The sequence below is a fragment of the Euprymna scolopes genome, chromosome 22 (genome assembly GCF_053919585.1).
Source record: "Euprymna scolopes isolate OS-2025 chromosome 22, ASM5391958v1, whole genome shotgun sequence".
Classification (NCBI taxonomy): Eukaryota; Metazoa; Mollusca; class Cephalopoda; order Sepiida; family Sepiolidae; genus Euprymna; species Euprymna scolopes.
In genome coordinates, this window is record NC_136503.1 from 100,051,836 (window position 1) to 100,076,444 (window position 24,609).

The window sequence follows — 24,609 nt, forward strand, 5'->3', positions numbered from 1 at the left end:
ATCGGTAAATGTTACCTTACGCTATAACAGAACACCGACCACCACTCTCATTTCTTTTTAGGGGTATTCAATGTCGCCGACAACGAATCTGATAACCAAATCCGTCGCAACTTTGCCGTTAATCAGTTGAAACCAGTCTTTTTTATCTGGAAACTCCATTTATCAGCTACAAAATCTCTTCCCAATTTTGTAGAAGCGCCGATATATTTTTAAAAAGAAAATATATCCATTAAAAAAAAGACTGGGCAGATCTGTAGTGTAGCGGCGTAAATTTGACAAAAAAATTATAAAAACTAGTTATTTTTATGACAGGCTGAAATAAAACCCGAAAAAATTTCATTTTTTATTTTTTGTCGACATTTTTTTATTAGACTAAATGTACGACAATCGAGGCCGCCGTATTGTTTTTAAAATTTGGCCTTTCTAAGTTTTCATTGGCCTTTTAGGCCAAATTTGGCCTTTCTAAGTTTTCATTGGCCTTTTAGGCCAAATTTGGCCTTTTTTACGCTCTTTCATTACAAAAATGGCGGCCAAAACAGTTCCAAGAGCGTAAAAAATGCCAAATTTGGTCTTAAAAAAAGCCCATCTGTCAAACCCTAGAAAGGCTAAATTTTAAAAGCAATATGGCGGCCTCGATTGTCGTACATTTAGTCAAATAAAAATCATGAAAAAATAAAAAAAATAAAAATTTTAGTTTCATTCCAGTCTTCGGGTCTAATATGTTTTATATTATAATTTTTTTTTTTAATTTTGTCTGTAAAATAATTTACGCCGCTTAACTATACATTTACCAAAAACTGATTAGTTTCTTTATCATATGAAATTGGTTGGGCGCACGCCTTTTTATTCGTCTTGGTTGTTGTCTTCTGAGAAACCTTTCAGAGTTTCTGTTTGGCAATATAAAAAAATACAAGATCTCATGTCTGTTTCATTTCTTTCCCGTCTCGAGGAAAAACGCGCGTGGACACGTGATCATGCATGTTGGTACAGCGAGTACTTGTGCAGTTTACGGACCGTACTGAAATAATAGCGCTATTATTTAGAAACCTATTCTTAACATGGGAAGTTGGGCTTTGTTAATTATTCTGTACTTTTATTTAATAATTTAATAAACAAATGTTACCTATCTAAAATAGCACGGCGTATAAACTGGAGAAGTATCATAGTGCTAAAAGATGTTTTCTTTTGATAAATTGCAAATCTCTCTCTCTCTCTCTCTCTCTCTCTCTCTCTCTCTCTCTCTCTCTCTCTCTCTCTCCATCCTTTTTCTCGTCTTCTCTCCGCATCTTTCAGCATCCCAATGGAATGGAAACCCAAATTACCACCTCATAATACGGCAGTTACTGCTATGTTATTTCCTCAATAAAATTGATTTTCCACGCTAGTATTGTATGTCCTCAAATTAAGAGACCTGAAGAATTTTGCCCCTATCAGATTATAAAAAAATATTTAAATATTTGTAAGGAGTGCTCAGTTTCTAATGCAACGTTCTAGTAAATCGGTCACTCATTTTAGAACTGCACGATTTTTGGGGCCAAATTTCGTGCATTTAACCTTTTTAAGTAGGTTAGCCTTTTTTAGATAATTTTTAATTAAAGCAAAATAAAAAAAAGGCCGAAATTGCAAAATCTAGCCTTTTTAAAAGCAGTTTTAGCCTTTTTAAAAAAATTTTCCTCTTTTTTTTTTTTTTTTTTTTTAATCTTCATTAACACTACATAATTCGACTTCTAAGATATGGCGTAAGGCAGTCAATCGAAATTTATAATGTATGCAGAAACAAAAACAAAAAAATCGTTCCATGTCTTTCCGGTGTTTATGCATTTATGTTACCGAGCTATTTTTTTAATAGTATAATCGAGTTTGATTTTTTTTTTAATAAATTAAGTGAAAATACAGAACAGTTACAAAACATCCACCCCTCATTAAGAATGGCTTTCTAAATGTTATTATTTCAGCACGATAACATCGATGCATTGCATAAGTAACTTAATTTTTCTTGTATTTTTTTATGTAGAATGCTTTTAATTCGATTTTGAGGTAAAAACCATTGGAATTGGTGTTTGACTTTTTAAAACCCTAAAAATTTTCCTAGGAAAATTTCGCGAGCTGCTGCTGATTGTTTTTTGTTTGTTTGTTTGTTTGTTTTTTTTTTTTTAAATGGAGGGCGTGTGTTCTGAAAGAATGGGGTTACGGAATAATCCACGGAGGGAAGACCAAGGTGAAGGTGATTGCAAGTTGCGATTTGATTTTTCGTGGAAGGCGAAATATTTGGATTTTCGTCGTGAACGAAGGAACGAACGATTCGTCTTTTTATTTTATTCGTTATTGTGTGTGTGTGTGTGTGTGTGTGTGTGTGTGTGTGTGTGTGTGTGTGTGTATATATATATATATATATATATATATATATATATATATATATATATATATATATATAAATTATTTACTATAATAATTAAATACCTACAGACACTAGTGTTTCATCTTTTCAGGAATCATCAGTGTAGACTGCAGAGTGTCGCGATTAACGCCAGTCGAGATTCGAACCCTGGCAACAGAGGTTATATATAACGTGTATATATATATATATATATATATATATATATATATATATATATATATATATATATATATATATATATTACATTTTAACCCCCAAAAATACACATTGCCACTTTTGGATGTAGAGGGAGGGCTACTATTAGGGGCACAGGGGTACTAGGTGGGGAGTTGGGCACCAAGATGTCGGTTCACGTTACACTTGAACTTCTGCATGTCAGTACAGTTTGGGAAGCAGGAACCTGGCAGGGAGTTCCAAAATCTAGCAGTTCTGGGGAAGAAACTACTAGAGTATAAGGCTATCTTACATCTAGGGATCTACTGTGAAGGGGTGGGATTGTACTGCTTGTCGGGAGTACATGTGCTTGCAGTTCGTCGGAACATTAAAGTGTGTGTGTGTGTGTGTGTGTGTGTGTGTGTGTGTGTATATATATATATATAGACACACACACACACACACACACAAATCGTTGCTTTACTTTTCTCGTGATCTCAATAAATCTCCCGCTCTTCATTCTTTTTCCTTGAAATATGTCAATCGATATAAACGAACACAACCTTTACAAAACAAGCTTCATTTGTATAAAAATAAAAATGTTTATTTTTATTTTTCTGCGATTCGATCAAGTTTCTGCGCTCGTAATTCGACCTAAATGTTAAAATGTCGAAAAGAGTCAGCCGAAAATCTATCTTTAGTTCAAGCAATATTATTATTATTATTATTATTATTATTAGTAGTAGTAGTAGTAGTATTAGTAGTATCATTATTATTATTATTATTAATAGTATTATTAGTATTATTATTATTATGGCTGTCGTCAGAAATAGCTAGAGGGCTGTTTATTTTCATTTTGTATGAATCGCATTATTCTATTTTTATCATTGGTTTTCCCGATATTTTTCTAGTCAAAATTCTTTCTACTTAAGGGATTGACCACGTGAAGGTTGCCAACATCCCAAGGAAAAATCTTTCTGTTGAACGAACTGGATTCGAACCTGGAACACCCAGGTCGTCACTTCATGTCGTTGACCACTCACCTCGCACTCTAATTCACTTAAACCCCATGTGAGTTTATATACTTCACTAGGTCTCCAAAAATAATTAAATAACATTTGATGCAAATGTGAGTCAAATTATGTATGCTAGAAAATGTGTTTAATTTTTGAAACGGGGTTCAGTTCATTTTACAGGGTGCCCCACTGCCTCACAAAAAAATAATAAACAAGAAATTTAGCATAATCTATGCGTGCATGTTTTCGAATGATTAACAACTGTTAATGAAAAACATCGTTAAGAGAGACAAGAAAAAAAAAACGGTCTGATGAGATGGTTAATGTTATCCTTCCGTATGAAGTTCATCAAAGCCTCCCCTCGGGACAGTGGGACAACAGGGTCGTTTTTAAACGCGGAGAAAAAGAACAAAAATTAAAAATTGTCACAGTCTTGAAGGATTTCTCTTCCACAGAGAGAACAAGAAATTGAAGTGCAGCATCTGAAGAACAGATACTACACTTTGATCTTGACCCGAAAGGAAGTTGCACAATTGTGTAGACGGTCTAACCAACTTCCGGGGAAGGGGGGGGAACAGCTTAATTTGATTTCCAGCATGTGATCCCTCAAACCTCTCTCATTGAAGTCGATGTAATAGGAAAAGCTGAACCAGGGATCGTCAACCTCCGGCAGCGGGTTAAATCCCTCTCATGAGTGAATTTTGTTAACTATAATAATAATGATAAAATATTTTTGTAATTTTATCCCGTTTTTTTTATATTTTTGTATCCAAAAAAAAAAAATACAGGGTGGAACAATAAAATTTTCGCCATAGAAAAGACTACATGATTCCATTTCCGTTTTATGGTTTTCTTTTTTTGTTGTAGACCATCTACTAGTTGGCCAGTTGTGTACAAATCCCAAGAGCAATAGGAGCCTTCAATCATGTCTGAAAGTGACACAATGTTCAACAAACGAGATCGGAGATGCACTACTGTACAACTCATCCAAACGATCCAACTTATGACAACAGGACCATTGCCAGCACCCTCAAAACTCAAATCCAAACGGTTCAATGCTTAAGGGTACAGCTCAACAAAATTTCCGGCCACGGTTGGTTCAATGCTTAAGGGTACAGCTCAACAAAATTTCCGGCCACGGTTATGGTCTTTGGTGTGGTTTCAAGTGACGGTCATATCATGCCACCTCACATCTTTGACGTCAGCTTGAAAGTCAACACCAAAGTGTACCTGGATGTGCAGAAGAATGCGGTGATACCATGTTGCAATCAGGTTGCCACTGGTAGACCCTGGTTGTAGCAGCAGGACTCGGCGCTAACCCACAAGTCTAAAGACTCGGGCTTGGCTTCCAAAGGAGTGCTACGACTGTACTCTTACTGGTCCTCCGGTCTGAACCCACTGAACTCCTTCGTTTGGTCATATGACCTCCCACCACACCAAAGCCAGCCTGGTCGCCACCATCTGCCAAGTATTCGCCCACCACCGGCACTTGTGGAAAAGGCATGTTTCCAGTTCCAGACCTGTATTGAGGTGGTGAATGAGGCTGAAGGCAGCTACATTGAATAAATATCAGCTCTACTACATAATCAAGTTACCTTGAATTGATTTTTTTTTTTTTTTTTTTTTTTTTTTTTGAAAGTTTTAACATAAAGCTGTAGTGTTGTTTTCTTTAGGGCAGCAACTTTATCCTTCCACCCTGTACATCATTTAAATCTAATCATATATTTAATACTTATTTTCTTGAAACGTACAGAAAAATTTATTTTCAAGATTAAGTAACATTGTTGTCCTCCATGGCAATGTAGCCGAAGCTGTTTGGCCCTCTTCTTATAATCGGCAACCTTTTTTGGGTTTCATGCTCCAAAAGGTTGCTGACCTCAACTCTATACCAACGGCCTAAAATGCCAGAACAATGACAATGATTGAACCCTTGCAAACGCCCACTGTTAGACTTTTGCAATGCAATTGCCAGAGGCATCACTGCCGGGGAATGTCAACGGAACTGTCCAGGCATGTTTTTGCAGGTCAGTGCTATGTGGTCCTCTTCCTATAATCAGTATAGCTTTTCGGGACTCACGGTTCAAAGAGTTACCGATTTCTGCTCTAAACGATAAAATTTATGAGGTTGAGATCTGGACTTTTTCTAAGTGCAATTCGATTGGATTTCAGTAATGTCATTGGATTTCAGTAATGTCATTGGATTTCAGTAATATCATTGGATTTCAGCCTTGTTTCCCTGTTTGTTTTCGTTTTATTCAAAACGTTTGGATAAACATCTTGTTTTTTATAGGAGTGGATTCACTGGTTTTCTGAATGTCCTGTTTTTTTTTTTTTTTTTTTTTTTCGTTTGTTTTTTATTTTGTCTTTTTTATTTTTGGTTTAGTTTTCTTGTGGATGTCTGTATTATAAACTGCTATTATTAGGTTGGTGCAAAAATAATGTTTTTTATATTTAAGTTGGACAACAAAAACGACATTATTTTTGTACCAACTTAATATCTTCAGATCTATCCATATACACGTGTGTGTGTGTGTGTGTGTATATATATATATATATGGGTTGAGCACTTTGTAAATATATTTTCACCTGGCGCGTTTTTAAATAAATAAGCGAACCCCACTGTTTGTTTGTAAACAAACTGACAGTTTGAGCCCTGTGCGACGGGCAAATGCTAATTTAATAGGCATTTGAGGAGAAATATTTACAGGCACTGATTCTTGGTCTAGTGTTTAGAGCTGCCGACTGTCAACATGATGGTTGTAGGTTCGATCCATGGCTGGGAAAAGGTGTATGACTAGCCACACTGATGAGTTGTGATACAACGAAACAGTATTGTATGTGGATGACAAATGATTATATATACAGTGGGTCATAAATACTGTTACAAATTAAAACTCAGATTTATCCCAACAAAATAATTTATTACAAAACCCAATTACAAAAAAATGATTACCAAATACTAAATGAAAAATAAGTATTATTCAAAATGTTTCACTCGAGCCTTCACTAAACTAATGAAGTCTTTTAGTGAAATCCTCTATAGTAGTATGCACAACATCTATTGGCATTTCTTCCAAACATTTACTCTATTTTATTTTAAAAGCTCCAATATTTTTACAAAGAGTAGAGTATGCTTCACTCTCCACGATTGACTACAAAAATAATCAGGAGTGTTAAGATCAAGTGATGAGGATGGTCTTTGCTGATCCAGGATGAACAGTTGTCTCTACACCCCTGTTGTGTTAAATGAGCAGTTTGGTTTGTCACAGCATCTTCTTGGAGAGTCCAATCTTCATCACCAAACACAGAATTAAACCATGGGGTTAGTGCAACTTCATATCCTCAATGTAACATTCTTTGTTAATCTTGACCCCATTGAGGGAGAAAAATTAGAGATTTCCCTCTTTCATAAATGTCTGAGACCATCACTGATGGTGGTTTCTGCGTTCTGAAAATCTTTCCTGCATTATCAACTATTGCCTCATCATTTCTCGCAAGAACTCTATCATTTTTATGCTTGTAGAACTGTGGGAGAGAGAATAACGTTTCGTCTGTGAAGATTATGTTATTGAGCGTACCTTCTCTGATATGTTTTAAAAAGAGTCGACTTCTGATGAGTCTATTTTCAATTGTGAATGCAAAGAGAAGTTGTCGCTTTTGGAGCTTATAGGATGATATCTGTAGGTCACCTTGACATATCCTTCGCATAGTCCTTGGTGATGTTTGTGCTTTGTTTGCGATTTGTCTTCGTGGATCTTTTAGTGAAATCCTCTATAGCAGTATGCAAAATCTATTGGCATTTCCTCCAAACATTTACTCTATTTCTTTGATTCTTGGTCTAGTGTTTAGAGCTGCCGACTGTCAACATGATGGTTGTAGGTTCGATCCATGGCTGGGAAAAGGTGTATGACTAGCCACACTGATGAGTTGTGATACAACGAAACAGTATTGTATGTGGATGACAAATGATTATATATACAGTGGGTCATAAATACTGTTACAAATTAAAACTCAGATTTATCCCAACAAAATAATTTATTACAAAACCCAATTACAAAAAAATGATTACCAAATACTAAAGGAAAATAAGTATTATTCAAAATGTTTCACTCGAGCCTTTACTAAACTACGAAGTCTTTTAGTGAAATCCTCTATAGTAGTATGCACAACATCTATTGGCATTTCTTCCAAACATTTACTTTATTTTAAAAGCTCCAATATTTTTACAATGAGTAGAGCAGGCTTCACTCTCCACGATTGACCATAAAAATAATCAAGAACGTTAAGATCAGGTGATAAAATAAATAAATAAAAACATCGTCTCCGAAACGATCGTACAATGTATTGAATTTGTTTATTCTTCCTTATAAAACCGATTTTTAATTTTTAATTTTAATTACAAATTATCAATCATCTTATTCAATATTAAAATAGCTCTAGTACATATATGCCTATCGAGCTTATTATATATCTACATTACAACGAGCACTGTTTTCTTTTCTTTTAATTGTATTAATGCATTTACTAATACATTAAAATATACTCTGCTCTTTAGACTGTTGTTCTAATCCCCTGAAAATAATACACATATATAGGATGGAGCCTAAATACTGTTACAAATTAACGCAGATTTATCCCAACAAAATAATTTATTACAAAAGCCAATTACAAAAAAATGATTACCAAATACTAAAGGAAAAATAAGTATTATTCAAAATGTTTCACTCGAGCCTTCACTAAACTACGAAGTCTTTTAGTGAAATCCTCTATAGTAGTATGCACAACATCTATTGGCATTTCTTCCAAACATTTACTTTATTTTATTTTAAAAGCTCCAATATTTTTACAAAGAGTAGAGTATGCTTCACTCTCCACGATTGACTACAAAAATAATCAGGAGTGTTAAGATCAAGTGACATATGGCCGAGTGATCCTAGATGTTGTATCAAAGTTTACAGTTACCCAAAGGTGCTGAGTTCAATCCTGAACGAAGGCAGTGAAAAGTAACATTCAAAACAGAATCAGCAACTATTTCCCAGAGCCTAGCTGGAGTCCGAACACGGTACCCCCGTAATAATAATAAAGGGTTGGGTTCGAGACTCCTAACAAACGGTTCCCCAGTTCGATACAAAACACCTGATGAAGGCCGGAGGGCAAAGCGGCCGAAACGTTGTGACTATAACAACCAAGATGAGGAAGTCAGTCCGACAGTCTCAATCAATGAAAACACCTCATCTCAAAAATACAGACAATTACTGCTGGCTTTATCCTAAAAAAAGCTAATATATATATATGCATATGTATACAAACATGTATGCGCATATGTGTACGTGTGTAGGTGTTTCTTTTTGCATTCAACCTTCAAAATTATCACTTGGCTAACAAAGAGAAGTAGTTCACTTGAGCGCGTGCGCGTGTGTGTGAATCGTAAACAATAACAAAGACTGGTAGCAATTACACATTGGACTTAGTAGCAGTTACTCGATTTTCTTCCTCCTTTTGTTTATATATATATATATATATATATATATATATATATATATATATATATATATATATAGTCAACAGACCACCTGATGGAGTATCATTGTTTACTCACTAGGAGTTTACTCAGAAATCATTTTAATATCAGTAACTACTTATCTATACTCTTATAATTTTTTTTTTGTGTATTGATATTCATATTAACCCTCCCTTTTTTTTCTATTTATTTAAAAAATAAAATACAACTTTGTTATATATGAGTCATGGAATTGCATTCATCTGCAAAAGATCTAATTTGCATATTCTTTTAAACATTCATTTACCCTATTAGTTTTTTTTTTCGGTTTTAATAATAATGATGATAATGATAATAACAATAACAATAATAATAATAATAATAATAACAATAACAATAATAATAATAACAATAACAATAATAACAATAACAATAACAATAATAATAACAATAATAATAATAATGATAATAATAATAACAATAATAATAATAACAATAACAATAATAATAACAATAACAATAATAATAACAATAATAATAACAATAACAATAATAATAATAATAACAATAACAATAATAATAACAATAATAATAACAATAATAATAATAATAATAATAATAACGATAATAACAATAACAATAATAATAACAATAATAATAATAATAATGATAATAACAATAACAATAATAATAACAATAATAATAATAATAATGATAATAACAATAATAATAATAATAATGATGATAATAACAATAACAATAATAATAATAATGATGATGATAATAACAATAATAATAATAATAATAATGATGATGATGATAATAATAATAATGATAATAACGATGATAATAATAATAATAATAATGATAATAACGATAATAATAATAATAATAATGATAATAACGATAATAATAATAATAATAATAATAACAATAACAATAATAATAATAATAATAATAATAATAATAATAGTATCTGTTGAAATTACATAACGGATGTACTTTTAACGATCAGATGCAGATTTCGTCGAGGGTAGGTAGTTCAACTAGTTGCTATATTACGATGATCTCGTAAACAGAAACATAATCACTCTATATTGGTGTTATCCTTTTCATCCAGCATTGCGTGATGATGATGATAACGATACAGCTTCTTATACTCAGTTTAATAACGGTATAAAAAAAAAACATTAAATAAAGGATGTTAATAATTTAAAGTTCAACGTTTCTCCCTGTGTAGAAATGTAGTCGACTTATGGAATCCTTTCTGCAATATTTGGTACAAATAATCTTCACTCTGTGTGACTTGCCCACCAAGTGTCAATCATGAATGGCCAACAATCTTTGTTTTTATCGTCATGTTACCGTGACATTATTTGGGTTTTTAACAGTATTTTGTTTTTATTTTTATTAAGTCATTATCAAGACGTATGCCTACAAAACGTGTTATTCGTTATTGATGTATACATATATAAACTGTATATTTCTCAATATAAAATGTGTATTTCTCAATAGATTTTAACTCGAAATGACTCCTGTAAAAATATTTAACAAAAAACATTTTTAATGTCTACACAGAATTCTTATCAATTCAATACGATATTTAGTGATTGTACCCTTTTTTTTTGTTGTTGTTAATATCTTTTAAAATAAGATATCTTCGTTTTTAACCTTTGCACTTTAAGGTGGGCTCTCTTTCTGCCGTGCTAGAAAGTTGCTTACACCTGAAAGTATCCCGTACCTCTTACAAGGCCACCATTCGCTTGTCACATCTGGGTTGGGGAATCTGCTACTGGTCTATCACTCCTGGACAGGGTTTAAAAGAGTCGTCAACCTATTAGGTCCCAAACTATCAGCTAGGCTTCAGCCTCTCTCCCACGGCTGAAATGTTGCATCCCTCTGCTTGTTTTATTGGTATTTTAATAGTAGATGCTCTGAACTACAAGCTGTTTTACCCCCCCCCCCCGACGTAAATACCCCCCGACAAACCCCGTAAGCAGCAAAATCCCATTTCTACACAGTAGACACCCCTAGATGTAAGAAAGCCTTATATTCTAAGAGTTTCTTCCCCAGAATTGCTAGACTTTGGAATTCCCTTCCGAGTCCATATTTTCCCAACTGTACTGATATGCAGAAGTTCAAATGTAATGTGAACAAACATCTTGCTACTCAACTCCCTACATGGTATCCCTGCAATTATGTCCCAGATAGTAGCCCCCTACTTCAAATTGGCACCGTGCCTTGTTCGAGGTAAAAATGCATTAAAGGTTGGTTGGTTGTTTTTGTTTTACGGCATATCAACCCTTTCCGGGTTATTTAATGCCGAATCCAAAGATTTTGAAAAAATTTTTTAATAGAATATATTTGTTTTCACGTTGGTTTCTATTTAACCCATAGTTGAGACCCTAACAGGTACTACCACTCCGGGTCAGAGTGGACCTGGGAGCAATGGTAATTAAAGGGTGGCTCCACACTCCCCAAAGCCTACAAGCTGGGGCCTCACCACTGGATATAGTTTAAGGTCATATCCAAGACCCCCATTGAGGGACTTTTACCCTCTGCAGGGGGACAGTCGGCGTATTCTAATGCCCCACCGACAGGGCCTGCATTAAAGGAATAAATAAAAATTTAACCTGATTTAAACTTGAAGAGGCAACATAGAATTTAGAATAAAAAAAAAAAAAAAAAAAAAAAAAAAAAAAAAAACGAACACACAAAAGCATAAAATTTTATTTATTTATTTATTTATTTATTACTAAAAAAAGAAACGGTTTGACAGTGAACATCGTTACCATCGTAAGGAATGATAAAAGTCGTTCAAACGACATTGTCTGACAACGTAGGTGTTCCACGTTCGAATCCAGTTCATTTCACAGAAACATTTTCACGTGGTTCTTCCCCTACGTACTGTCTTTGTAGACAGAATTCTAACTAGAAAGATATCGGGGAAATGAATGCCAACAATAGACATCATCTGATTCATACGCAATTAATAACCTAACATGTGATGCCCTTTTCTCTTCCCCGCAACTTCTTTCCCACAAAAGGGACGTTGGAAGCCTTTCTCTGCCCTATCGTTATTTCCATGGCAAGTGCTTGTCTATACCCCCACCCCTGCAAAACTTTTACGAAAAACACTCGTCTAATTGCAACCACTATCAATAATTTCCCCCACTCTATCTGTACCTAAACCTAAACGTACATTCCATGAACAAAGTTTCTTTCTTAGAACTGCACGCCTGTGGAACTCTGTTCTGTTTTCCAACTGACTACAATATAATCGTATTAAAGTCCAACATAAACAAATTCTTGATGAGCCGCCTCGCCTCTCCCCCTTAATTAATCCAATTTACCAAATTTCCACTACTAACGATTACTACGATAATGCCCAACTTACTATCGTATACTCCTTTACCATTATCCTCGAGTAGCCTCCGGGTCTTGATAAGTGATGACTCCTTTGTAAAATAAATAAAGCATCAAAGAATCGTCAGCATCAACCTCGCCCATCGACTCCTGCTATTTTTTCCACCATTGTTTTTGCTCGAGGCGATGAACCGTTTTTTTTTTCTTACGTTCCTCCCTTTCTCCCAGCTTACAAGATTTCGCACTTTCTGCCTCTTTTTCGTGCAACACGCACACGCGCGCGCGCGCACACACACACACACACACACACACACACACACACCTCGCACAACTGGTGGAAAATTCAGAAGGCGAGAGATTAGTGGTTGGGAGGAGGATGACATTCTTTCTTGTATCGATCGACGAGTTGATTCTTCTGTCGATTCGCCCAGTGTTCGACATTCCATTCTCGCATTGTTTGGCCCCGTCATCATGCGCTGAGGAATTTTGCCACTATTTCAATTTCGACCATATTTTTTTCTCGTTTTATCTTTTTTTTTTTTTTTTTTTTTTAATTTTCAGATGATTTCTTCTGTTTTTTTGTTTTTTTTAATTTTAATTTTTTTTTTTTTTATACATTTACGGATCTTTTAACCAATTCTAAACTCTTTCTCCCCCCCTCTCTCTTCCGCAGTCCCCTCTCTCTCTCTCTATCTCATTCTCGATCACAATCCCTTTTAATCTCTCTCTCTCTCATCTATATATATATATATATATATATATATATATATATATATATATATATATATATATATATATATATAAGAGAGAGATTAAAAGGTGTTGTGATCGAGAACGAAAGAGGGGATTGCAGAAGATATATATATATATATATATATATATATATATATATATATATATATATATATATATATATATATATATGTTTATTTAGTTTTTATCTCCATATGTTTTTATCCATTTCCCTTTATAACGCATAAAATAAAGAGGGGCTCAAATATCTTCAGTTAGAGAGAGGGTGAGAGTTATAGGTAAAAACTTAGTAAGAAGTCATTTGATGCAAATTAGGGCGAATTAGAACAGTTCAGATCCAAGGGTTTTCAAATGTACCTATTTACTATGCCTCCCCACGGGACAGAATCTAATCAGAAAATAGAGCAGTAATTAAGCATCTATTTCGTGCAATCGGAAGTAAAACAAACGTTTATTAACCCGGCTTTAGAATTTCGTGATAGATTTCTTTAGATGGGTTTATTTGGGAATATAACAAATAAGATCTTGCCTCCCGGCAAATCCCAGATAATAATGATAGATGGGCCTACTTAATTCAACGCAACAAAGAGGGGACACGAAAATTCCACAAATTCCAAGAATGGTTTCTCCACCTTCCTCCCTTTCTTTTTTCTTTCAATTGTCTTTTTAACTTATTTGCCCCCCCCCACCACCACCACCACCACCATAATTTCTACTATACTCCCCATCCCACGCTCTTCGAGTCACTCGGGACCAATTTCCTCTTCAGAAGAAAGGAATCCAACAGTCTGATACTTCCTCTTGCTCTGGATAAACCAAAATCTCCAGACACGAATTCCTGCAAACCAAATCAAAGAAAGATTCATACCCCCCCCCCTTTTTTTCTTTATTCCCTCCCCTTCCTCCAGACTAATTTTAATTTGTCGTTGTTGATCGTTCTTTCTTTTCGATACGGGAGCATAAGTTTTGGAAGCGCATTGCATTTGGAGACCCTTTGTCTGCATTTTTTCAGCTTGGAGAATTAAAACAAAAACAAAAAAACACCTGTCCATGTTGAGGTGGAGTAGTTAGGGAGAGGGGATGTGCAAACCGCTGAATCTGTGTCTTGAAAGTTTTTGCGAGACATACAAACATACATACGTACATTTAAATAGACAGGTGAGATTTATATTATACATGAATTTATTGTTCGACAGGATACTCAAATAAAATATATTGAAATTTCCTTAATCCGCGGAGTTTCAAAGAAATACGTTCTTTTACTTGATTTTTTTTTATACATATGTATATACGTATATACGTATATATGTATACACGTATATATGTATATACGTATATATGTATACACGTATATACGTATATATGTATATACGTATATATGTATATACGTATATATGTGTACACGTATATACATATATACGTAGATATGTATATACGTAGATATGTATAAAAAAAAATACGGCATAATCACGTTGACACACCAGTTCTCGTCAGATCACCGAAGTTAAGCAACGTTGAGCCTGGCTAATACCAGATGGGTGACCATTTGGGAATTCTAGGCGCTGTATGTGCTCTCCGCTTATCTCGGCATTGTTTCCAGTCGTCTTGTACCTCAACTTGCCACTGGTATGCAACAATGTTGACTCAGGAGAGGCGTGGTTGGAGATTGCGCAACTCTTCCCACACAAATTTCACGCGCAGGCACCCTTACAGTAGGTATCCATAGTCTGTGAAGACTGAAGGAAGCCTTTTTCATATACGTAGATATGTATATACGTATATATGTATATACGTAGATATGTATATACGTAGATATGTATATACGTAGATATGTATATACGTATACATAGATATGTATATACGTAGATATGTATATACGAATATAAACTTTTTTACCCTTCAACATGTGGCACCAAAAAATTAATCTATATTTTGTCACAACGAGAATTTTACTTTAATTTTAAAAATGTTCCAGGACCAAAAAAAAAAAAAAAAAAAAAATATCCAAAGTAGCTTTAATTCGAAATATCTTTCATTTAAATTGTTCGGGGGGGAAAAATCTAATTTTGCTTTAATTCAAAAAAATGTTTATTAAAATTTTATTTTCTTATGCACACTTGCCTTTTTTTCTTTCTTGACCTTCGGGTCAAGATCAAACTGTAGTATCTGTTCTAATACTGCACTTCATGTTTTGGTCTCGGTTAATGGAAGAGAAATCCTTCATGACTGATACGTTTTTTTTTTGTTTTTTTTTTTTTGTTTTTTACTAACCAGAGTTCTCCTTTTTGGGGAGCTGGTCCCCCCCCTCCCATAAAAACCGACCTCGTGTCTAACTCTGCCCTCGTGGTGAGGCAAGTTTATAATAATTACAATAAATCTATTGGTTTTCAAATATTTTTGTGTTCGGAAAAAACCCATCTTATTTATTTGCCGTGTTATTTAATCAATGAGAAATGGGAGTTATCGCCCCCTAACAATGGCACCGTCCAGGTAATGCAGAATTGCCTATATTTTTATCAGATTAATCTACGAGATAACAGATATCATGGACCTTGTTCTTGTCACATTGCATGTGATATGTTGTTTTTTTTTACTTTATTTTATTTTTTTTTTTGTCTAGAGCATGTTGGGTCAGGTCATGGATGGACGCAGAACACATGAACAGCATCCGTCGTTAATGCTGATGATGCGTGTGGGGGAAATGTATACGGGCAAGCGAAACAGACACGCCCGGGCGTGTTATACGCTTCAGATCCTGTCTGCGATGTCAACCCTTTACGAGGTGGACTCGTCCATGTTTTTGCAAGGAACCCAGACAGAAACGAACATTCGTACACACACGAAAATTGTACTCACTTAGACAGGTGCCCCCCCTCTCTCTCTCTCTCTCTCTCTCTCTCTCTCTCTCTCTCTCTCTCTCTCTCTATGTAGTCACTGCTAACATATGCATACCTTCCCGTTTGACATAACGTTTCTATGTCAACGCGACATTTTATCTTAAACCCACATTTTTTTCTTTATAAATGACAGCAAAATAATCCAAGAATCGGTTTAAAATTTGGTCTGTTTGTATGGATCTTTGCTATGCTTATGTGCAGAGAACTAAGCAGTATAGTATCCATTCGATGCACAGTTAGAGGTTAATAGGGATTAGTATTTAACGTATTACCGACAATTTGGCATAAAATACTTATTTTAAGTCAACGGCTATAACTTTTGCCAGTATTTAACGAGTAAAAAAATCTTGTAATATAAGAAAAATGGGACGTTTATTATTTTTAAGTATTTTATTTTAAAATTTGGTTTTAAGGATTTGTAGTAACGATATTTTGCAGCGCAAACTTCAGTCAATATTTATAGTTGTTATTATGACGAGCACGTTGCTAACGTTAGCGCACGCGCACGAGGCACGACGTGTGGACTAAATAAGAAAAAAAGAATACGGCATCTGAGATCATGATGTTCTTGTTTGGACTGCACATTTATTGAACTATTAATCAAATCGAGCTGATTACCGTTTTTTTTTTTTGCGGGGGAGGGGGGGGATATTTTTTTCTTTCTTTTCTTTTTTTTTTTTTTTTTTTTTTTTGAAAATTGAAACAAAAATTAACTTTTCTTTAACGCTTTTTAAAATTATTTCTTCTCAGTTTCTTCAAATTAGGGACATTCACTTGCTATCTTATATATTCCAACCGAGAGATCTTTTTTTAAGATACTAACCGCCTCTTTAAGTGCAATTTTTAAAATCCTTCTTGCATTTGGTTCACCGGGTATATTTGCTAGGTATTTTTTTGTTTGTTGTTTTTTAAGCTTTTTCGTGAGTTTAGTTGCTTTTTTAATTATTGGGATGATAGCGATCCTCCTAAGATTCCAATTTCTTTTCATGTCGTGCATAAGATTTTTGTATTTCGTTATCTTTTCCCTTGTTCCGTGTATTTGTATGGAAGTTATAATGGATTTCAAACGCTATCAACTCTTTGGTAAATAGTCATACGCGAAGAAGGGAAGAGGGAGCTTTATTGCATCACGATGCAGAGTGCGTTTTCGTCCTCCCATTGCATCCCTTCCGCCATCTCCCGACTTCTAAACCTTGATAGCAGGCCTCTGCGCGATTCCAGTCGACTTTAAAAACGGATGGGCATAAGAAAACTGACCCAGATTCCAACATCAATAATAGCTTCATCTTATTAGTGCTAGCAAAGGCGATTTTTGCTGAATCGTAGAGCAGTTGTACAAAGTTCTTTTTTCCTTTCTTTTCTTTTCTTTTCTTTTTCCTTTCCCTTTTTCTTTCTCTTTCCTTGCTTTCTTTTTTCTTTTCTCTTTTCTTGCTTTCTTTTTTCTTTTACTTTCCTTTTCCTTTCTACTTCTCATTCTGAATCGTAGAGCAGTTGTATGAATTTCTTTTTCTTTTCCTTTTTCTTTCTTTCCTTTTCTTTTTCTCTTTTCCTTTTTCTTTATTTCCTTTTCCCTTTTTCCTTTTCCCTTTTTCCTTTTCCCTTTTCTTTTTTTCCTTTTCCCTTTTTTCCTTTTCCCTTTTTCCTTTTCCTTTTTTTCCTTTTCCCTTTCTCTTTTTCTTTGTTTTTCACTTCTCTTCTTTTTCATTTTTCTTTTCTCTTTTTCTTTCTCTTTTCTCTTCTTTTTCGCTTCTCTTTTTTGTTTTTCACTTTTCTTTCTCTTTCTTTTTCACTTTTCTTTTTTCACTTTTCTTTTTTCACTTTTCTTTTTTCACTTTTTCTTTTTTCACTTCTCTTTTTCTTTTTTCACTTCTCTTTTTCTTTCTTTTTCACTTCTTTTTCTTTTTTCTTTTCTCTTTTCTTGCTTTCTTTTTTCTTTTCCTTTCCACTTCTCATTCGTTGCTTAACTAAAATCCACCATTTCATCTTTCCCTCATTTCTATCTATAATCTATCTCAATAGGTCTAATCGCATTGATGAGTTCAAGATCGCAGTGTAGTATCTGATCTGATCCTGCTCTTAAGTTAATTTGTCCTTAAGCAATGTAAGGGAAGACTCCCAGAGTGCCCCTTTTTGGTGAACTGATTTCCCCTGCGTTTAAAAAAACCTTGTTTCAGTTTGCTTTCTTTGGGAAACTAATAAATACCATATATATATATATATATATATATATATATATATATATTAGCGCTGGGATGATTCCGATGCAATTACCAATTCCGATTCTTATAAATTTCTAAATATAGATTTTTTGGGGGGAGGGGTACCTAAAAAAAAAGAAAAAAAAAAATGAAATATGCATAGATTCAATTTTCTAAACATAAAAATACTTCTGAAGGAAGGTTTAAAATCGATAAATATTTATTATTTTATTATTAATACGTGCCATAGAAAATTGGGTTTATACAGAAACAAACAAATAACCTCTCGGTCTGACGAGGTGGGTCTCTCTTAATTGAGATGTATTATCACCGCACAAGCAGAAAGGGAAGACATAAAATCCAATAGGTTCCTTAATGTAACAAATCGAAACGAATGTTTCTGTTCAGAGCACCAGAACCATGATCTTTTACTTTTGTACCTTAAACTTTAATTCAAGCCATTATATATAAAAATTGTATAAAATCAACAGTAAATTCTCTACAGTGCAATGTAGACTATACTATATTGTGGACAGTCACTGTGGTGAGGCATGTAAAACTTCCTTTCGTCGGGTCTCCGTGCTAGTACTCGGTATATTTTGTCAGACGATATGATGCTGTATACTGCTCTCCCCACCTCTCTTATTCTGTTTTCCCACTGATGCGGGGAGGGAGGGGGGGATGATGAGGATGCGGCTCAGTTGTGTTTAGCAAGTTTAACGCGAGATCTCGTTTTGTCACATTGGCGCGCATGTGAGCACCAGCAACGACAAAAAACAAAAAATAAAAAATAAATAAAAAAAACAAAACAATAACACAACGTCTGACGTCACGCTATTCCGGTGTGACGTTAAACTGATCTATTAACGGATTTAATTCTGGTGTTTGAGAGAGAGGGAGAGGGGTGAGCGAGGGTGGCGGTTGAAATATTACCTGATGCTTGTTTTAAATGATTGAACTAAAAAAGAAAAACGTTCACTTACGGAGATCTTTTGTTTTCATTTTAAAGATGTCGCCATCTTGTTTTGCGTGCCTATTTACGTTCAGTCACTCGTGCCGTGCACAGGCACTAAGAATATGCGTATAGTTTAAGTATCACGGTGTAGCGTGAGACGAACTGGAACCTGTTTCTTGAATTCGCTATGTCACAAAAATGACCGCTAATCGAGCCAGAGATGTCTCGTGTCGCGGGGTTCGAATCGTTCGACTGGTAGTAATTGTGACACCCTGCACTGAAGAATCCCGAAAGGATGAAACACTAGTGTCTGTAGGTATTTAATTATTATAGTAAAAAATAATTATGACAGCCCCTTTAAGAAATACATTTCTTATAGTTGAGCACTTTCTGTTGAATAAAAGTCGGTCAATTTAGCTCTTATGCGTAGATCGTCGTATAACGACTTGATCACTGTCTGTCTGACGTAATGAACATTTAAATTTAAAATGTTTAAAATTCAACGCTATTTCACACGATTAATGGTAGCCGAATGGATACGGTCTCCGCTAATCGAGCCAGAGATGTCTCGTGTCGCGGGGTTCGAATCGTTCGACTGGTAGTAATTGTGACACCCTGCACTGAAGAATCCCGAAAGGATGAAACACTAGTGTCTGTAGGTATTTAATTATTATAGTAAAAAATAATTATGACAGCCCCTTTAAGAAATACATTTCTTATAGTTGAGCACTTTCTGTTGAATAAAAGTCGGTCAATTTAGCTCTTATGCGTAGATCGTCGTATAACGACTTGATCACTGTCTGTCTGACGTAATGAACATTTAAATTTAAAATGTTTAAAATTCAACGCTATTTCACACGATTAATGGTAGCCGAATGGATACGGTCTCCGCTAATCGAGCCAGAGATGTCTCGTGTCGCGGGGTTCGAATCGTTCGACTGGTAGTAATTGTGACACCCTGCACTGAAGAATCCCGAAAGGATGAAACACTAGTGTCTGTAGGTATTTAATTATTATAGTAAAAAATAATTATGACAGCCCCTTTAAGAAATACATTTCTTATAGTTGAGCACTTTCTGTTGAATAAAAGTCGGTCAATTTAGCTCTTATGCGTAGATCGTCGTATAACGACTTGATCACTGTCTGTCTGACGTAATGAACATTTAAATTTAAAATGTTTAAAATTCAACGCTATTTCACACGATTAATGGTAGCCGAATGGATACGGTCTCCGCTAATCGAGCCAGAGATGTCTCGTGTCGCGGGGTTCGAATCGTTCGACTGGTAGTAATTGTGACACCCTGCACTGAAGAATCCCGAAAGGATGAAACACTAGTGTCTGTAGGTATTTAATTATTATAGTAAAAAATAATTATATATATATATATATATATATATGAGCAAACAGTTAATAAAATATGTTAAAAAACACTTTGAGATGAGTTAAAAACATATTTAATCTGAAACGGAAACACTAGATAATGGATAGTCCTTAATCTGCAGAGTTTCGAAGATCTTTGACTTAATTGTTGTTTCGTCCAATACTTCTGTATGCAAAATCCGATCCCGTATTTTGCTAATTCCAACCCTCTGATGAGAAGGAAAGTATTTCTTCGAAACTGCGGATTAAGGACTATCCATTTATCTAGTGTTTCGTTTTCAGATTAAATATGTTTTTAACTCATTTGCTCATGTTTTAAGCTCTATTTTCTATTTGGTTTTATCGAGCTTTTACATCTGGCTGAGATAATTTTATAAATATTAATTTTTTTATATTTATAATATATTTTAATTTTACCATCTTGGATCATTTTGGTAAATTTAATTGTAATTTTTATTTTGTTATATATATATATATAAATATATATATATATATATATATATATATAATGTGTGTGTGTTTAAAGTTTAATTTTGTAAATCAAAATATATACACATTTATTTAAGTTAAGAATTTATTGTTTGAAACAAGGAATATATGGAGAAAAATTGTTTATCCATGTATTTTCAATAATGTCTCATATTATCAGAGGAAATGAAACGTAATTACATTTCATTTGGCTAGAGTCATCCTGAAAGTATTACCTCAATGTAATATCTAACAGGATAATTCACTTGATCTCTAATCTGTGGCTTATCTTATATATAATATTACCGTTTTATCTGCTCTGGAATAATATTGAGCACTTTTATTTTTTACTAATTACCATTTTTTTTATATATATACTAGCATGGGTGCCCGGCGTTGCCCGGGTGTTTGGAGGTTTATGCTGAGCAAAAAAAAAAAAAAAAACAGTCAATTTTTTTTTAACATTGACCCCTATTATAACCCCTTAACATTTATTGTTTTGGGCTCAAATCAAGTTATTAAGTTAGATCCATGTTCAAGGAATCTATATCTAAAATTTCAAGTGTTTAGACCCAAAATTGTCCGAGGAGTTTGGTAGATTTCTCAAAGGTCAAATCGTTGAACTTTAACCCCTGAATCGACAAATGTCTGGCCGAAAACCGATCACATCTATTTTCCCAAGTCTCAGTACCCTGTATATCAAATTTTGAGTTTGTAGACTTAAAATTTGACAGTTATTGCGTAGGGAAATGTACAGACACTCACAGACACGTTCACTTTTATATATATACTAGCATTTCAGCCCGGCTTTGCCCGGGTGTTTGGAGGTGTATGCTGAGCAAAAAAAAAAAAGAGTAAATTTTTTTTTTAATTTGACCCCTATTATGACCCCTTAAAATTTATAGTTTCGGGCTCAAATCACTTTATTAAGTTAGATCCAGGTTCAAGGAACCTATATCTAAAATTTCAAGTGTCTAGACCCAAAATTGTCAGAGGAGTTTGGTAGAGTTCTTAAAGGTGAAATCGTTGAAATTTGACCCCTTAACAGGCAAATTTCTGGCTGACACCCGTCACATCGATTTTCCCAAATCTCAGTACCCGGTATTTCAAATTTCGAGTCTATAGACTAAAAATTGACAGTTATTGCCAAGGGAAATGTACACAGACAGACAGACAGACACGTTCACTTTTATAGATATATAGATAGTGTATATTAAGGCAGCATTTTCTCATTTAGACAAATATTATTGAATATCACGGAATTATTCTGTTTTACAATTTTCCTTTTTATCTTCTCCAATCTCCGAATAGTCCTTTTTGTGTTCTCGAAATTGTATATGTTGGATCCATAATCGCGAGCGCTTTCGACAGAAGTGCTTCTATTATCCTCAGGCATATTGTAGAAATAAATATAGAAATTTTTTTTAATTTAAACAATCCCAACCAAATAGAATTATACATATACATTTTTTCCCTAGTCACAAAGAACACAAAAAGGACTATTCGGAGATTGGAGAAGATAGAAAGGAAAATTGTAAAACAGAATAATTCCGTGCTATTCAATAATATTTGTCTTTACGAGAGTATTAATAAAATAAGAAATTGACAATATAAAATATTATACTAATGCATATAGATGTATTCAATAAAAATGGATGCATTTATTAGGGGTGTAGGATGAGCAAGAACTCTTTATACCATGGTATATCGTAGCCTATCGCTAGACGTCGTATCTCCATTATGTTACCTAGCATCTTTTCTACTCTTCTGATGAGAAGCATTAAGCTTCGAAATGCCCTGGTATAAAGAGTTCTGACTTAGTCTACACCCCAATTGATGTATACCCTTATTGAATAAATGAATAAAGCTATATCAGTTTATATAGTTTTCTATTGTCATTTTCTAATTTTATTGAGCACCAAAACAGTTTGTTGAGCTTTGCATTATCCTGATAAGTTTCCTCTTATAAGAATAAGGTTGATTCTTTAACTCCACCATATATATATATATATATATATATATATATATATATATATATATATATATATTATATATATATATATAAAATTTAGAATTCCGTTTTCGAAAATAAGGGTTGTTGCCTGATGAGATCTCTAGTTAGTAAATACTAGTATACCGAAACATGCTCATGACTGTGTAGTCACAAACTACTGCTTATGTAAAGACAAATATATATGAGAGATATTGTTTTATTTTTTTTATTAGCAATTCTGTGGTATTTTTCTTTCTCCTCGCTCCCTGAGCGCTCTTGAGAGAGAAGTTGTCTGCCCTTTGTTTAAATTTTAGTCACCCTCACGTTTTGGGATGTATTTGTAACTAGCAGGGCTACCCGGCGTTGCTCGGGACCGTATAAACAATGAAAAAACAAAAGCAGATATTGAACATAGGTTTTATTCTTAGGGGAGAGGAATCTTTCATCTCAAGTTTTAGCGTTACAAACAAACATTTGTCTTTTATATATATAGATAACTAGCAGGGCTACCCGGCGTTGCTCGGGACCGTATAAACAATGAAAAAACAAAAGCAGATATTGAACATATGTTTGATTCTTAGGGGAGAGGAATCTTTCATCTCTATGTATTATTTGTTTTATCTACCCTAGGACTGATATTGTTCATGTTTTATCCCTAGCATAGGTAATTTACAGCATGTATATGAAATTGTTTTACCTTAGGGAGAAGAGAACAGGTAATATACAACATAATGTGTCTATATTACATCCCTGGCAACGCCTAGAAACCAGCTAGAACATGTATTTCAGTCAATCTTTATTATATCCTGGGCTATGCCGGGAAACCAGCTAATCTCTTTTTAGTGACTTGACCACCAAAATACCTCCCTAAGTGTGTCCTTTCTTTTGAACTTATTAGATATAGGTATCTAGAAATGTGTGTGAAATTTTGTTGAATGCATTGTTCACTATGATTTTCTTATTGTTCTACACAATATCAACTGTAGCGAAATAACACAGTAAACTTAGTGTAGTGTTAGAATAAAGAGCAAAGGAAAAAATTAGAATCATATTTTGTAATTGCAAATCTAAATTTGCTAGCATGTACCAGTATTTGCCAGGTTGTGGAAATTTGGAACTTATAACATATGTAGTGGCCTTTTCCTAGATACCTATTGCTAAAAATTATACTTTCATTTTGTTAGAAAAATCTCTCTTCAGATGCCCTGCATCATTCAAAATAAAAACAAATATTTTTATAATTGTTTCAGTATATTGCTACACAATGTGAAAGTTTTTAACGTTTGTAAAAAAAATCATGAATGTGCTTATATTGCAAAAAAGAAAATATCAGTGCACAGTATTGAAAGTGTTTGAGATTCAAAAGTCTGTAACATTTCTACTAACTTCATAAGATGTCATGTGAGAAACTGAATTGAATATCAAGACATTATCTGAAGCGTTTTTATTTTGGTGTAACATATGTGTTTACAGTGAACCTTAACTTTTAATAAACAGATTGGTATGCAATGACATAGGCTAAGAATCTTTA

The 24,609-nt window shown here is 34.0% G+C and overlaps 1 protein-coding gene and 1 pseudogene across 1 annotated transcript in view; both read left to right on the forward strand.

The window, feature by feature from the left end:
- The window catches only part of LOC145243573 (phospholipase A and acyltransferase 3-like), a 64,683-nt gene that overhangs the window by 9,869 nt on the left and 30,205 nt on the right, over positions 1–24,609 (forward strand). The window lies entirely within an intron of this gene.
- LOC145244242 (5S ribosomal RNA) lies at positions 14,641–14,757 on the forward strand (annotated as a pseudogene).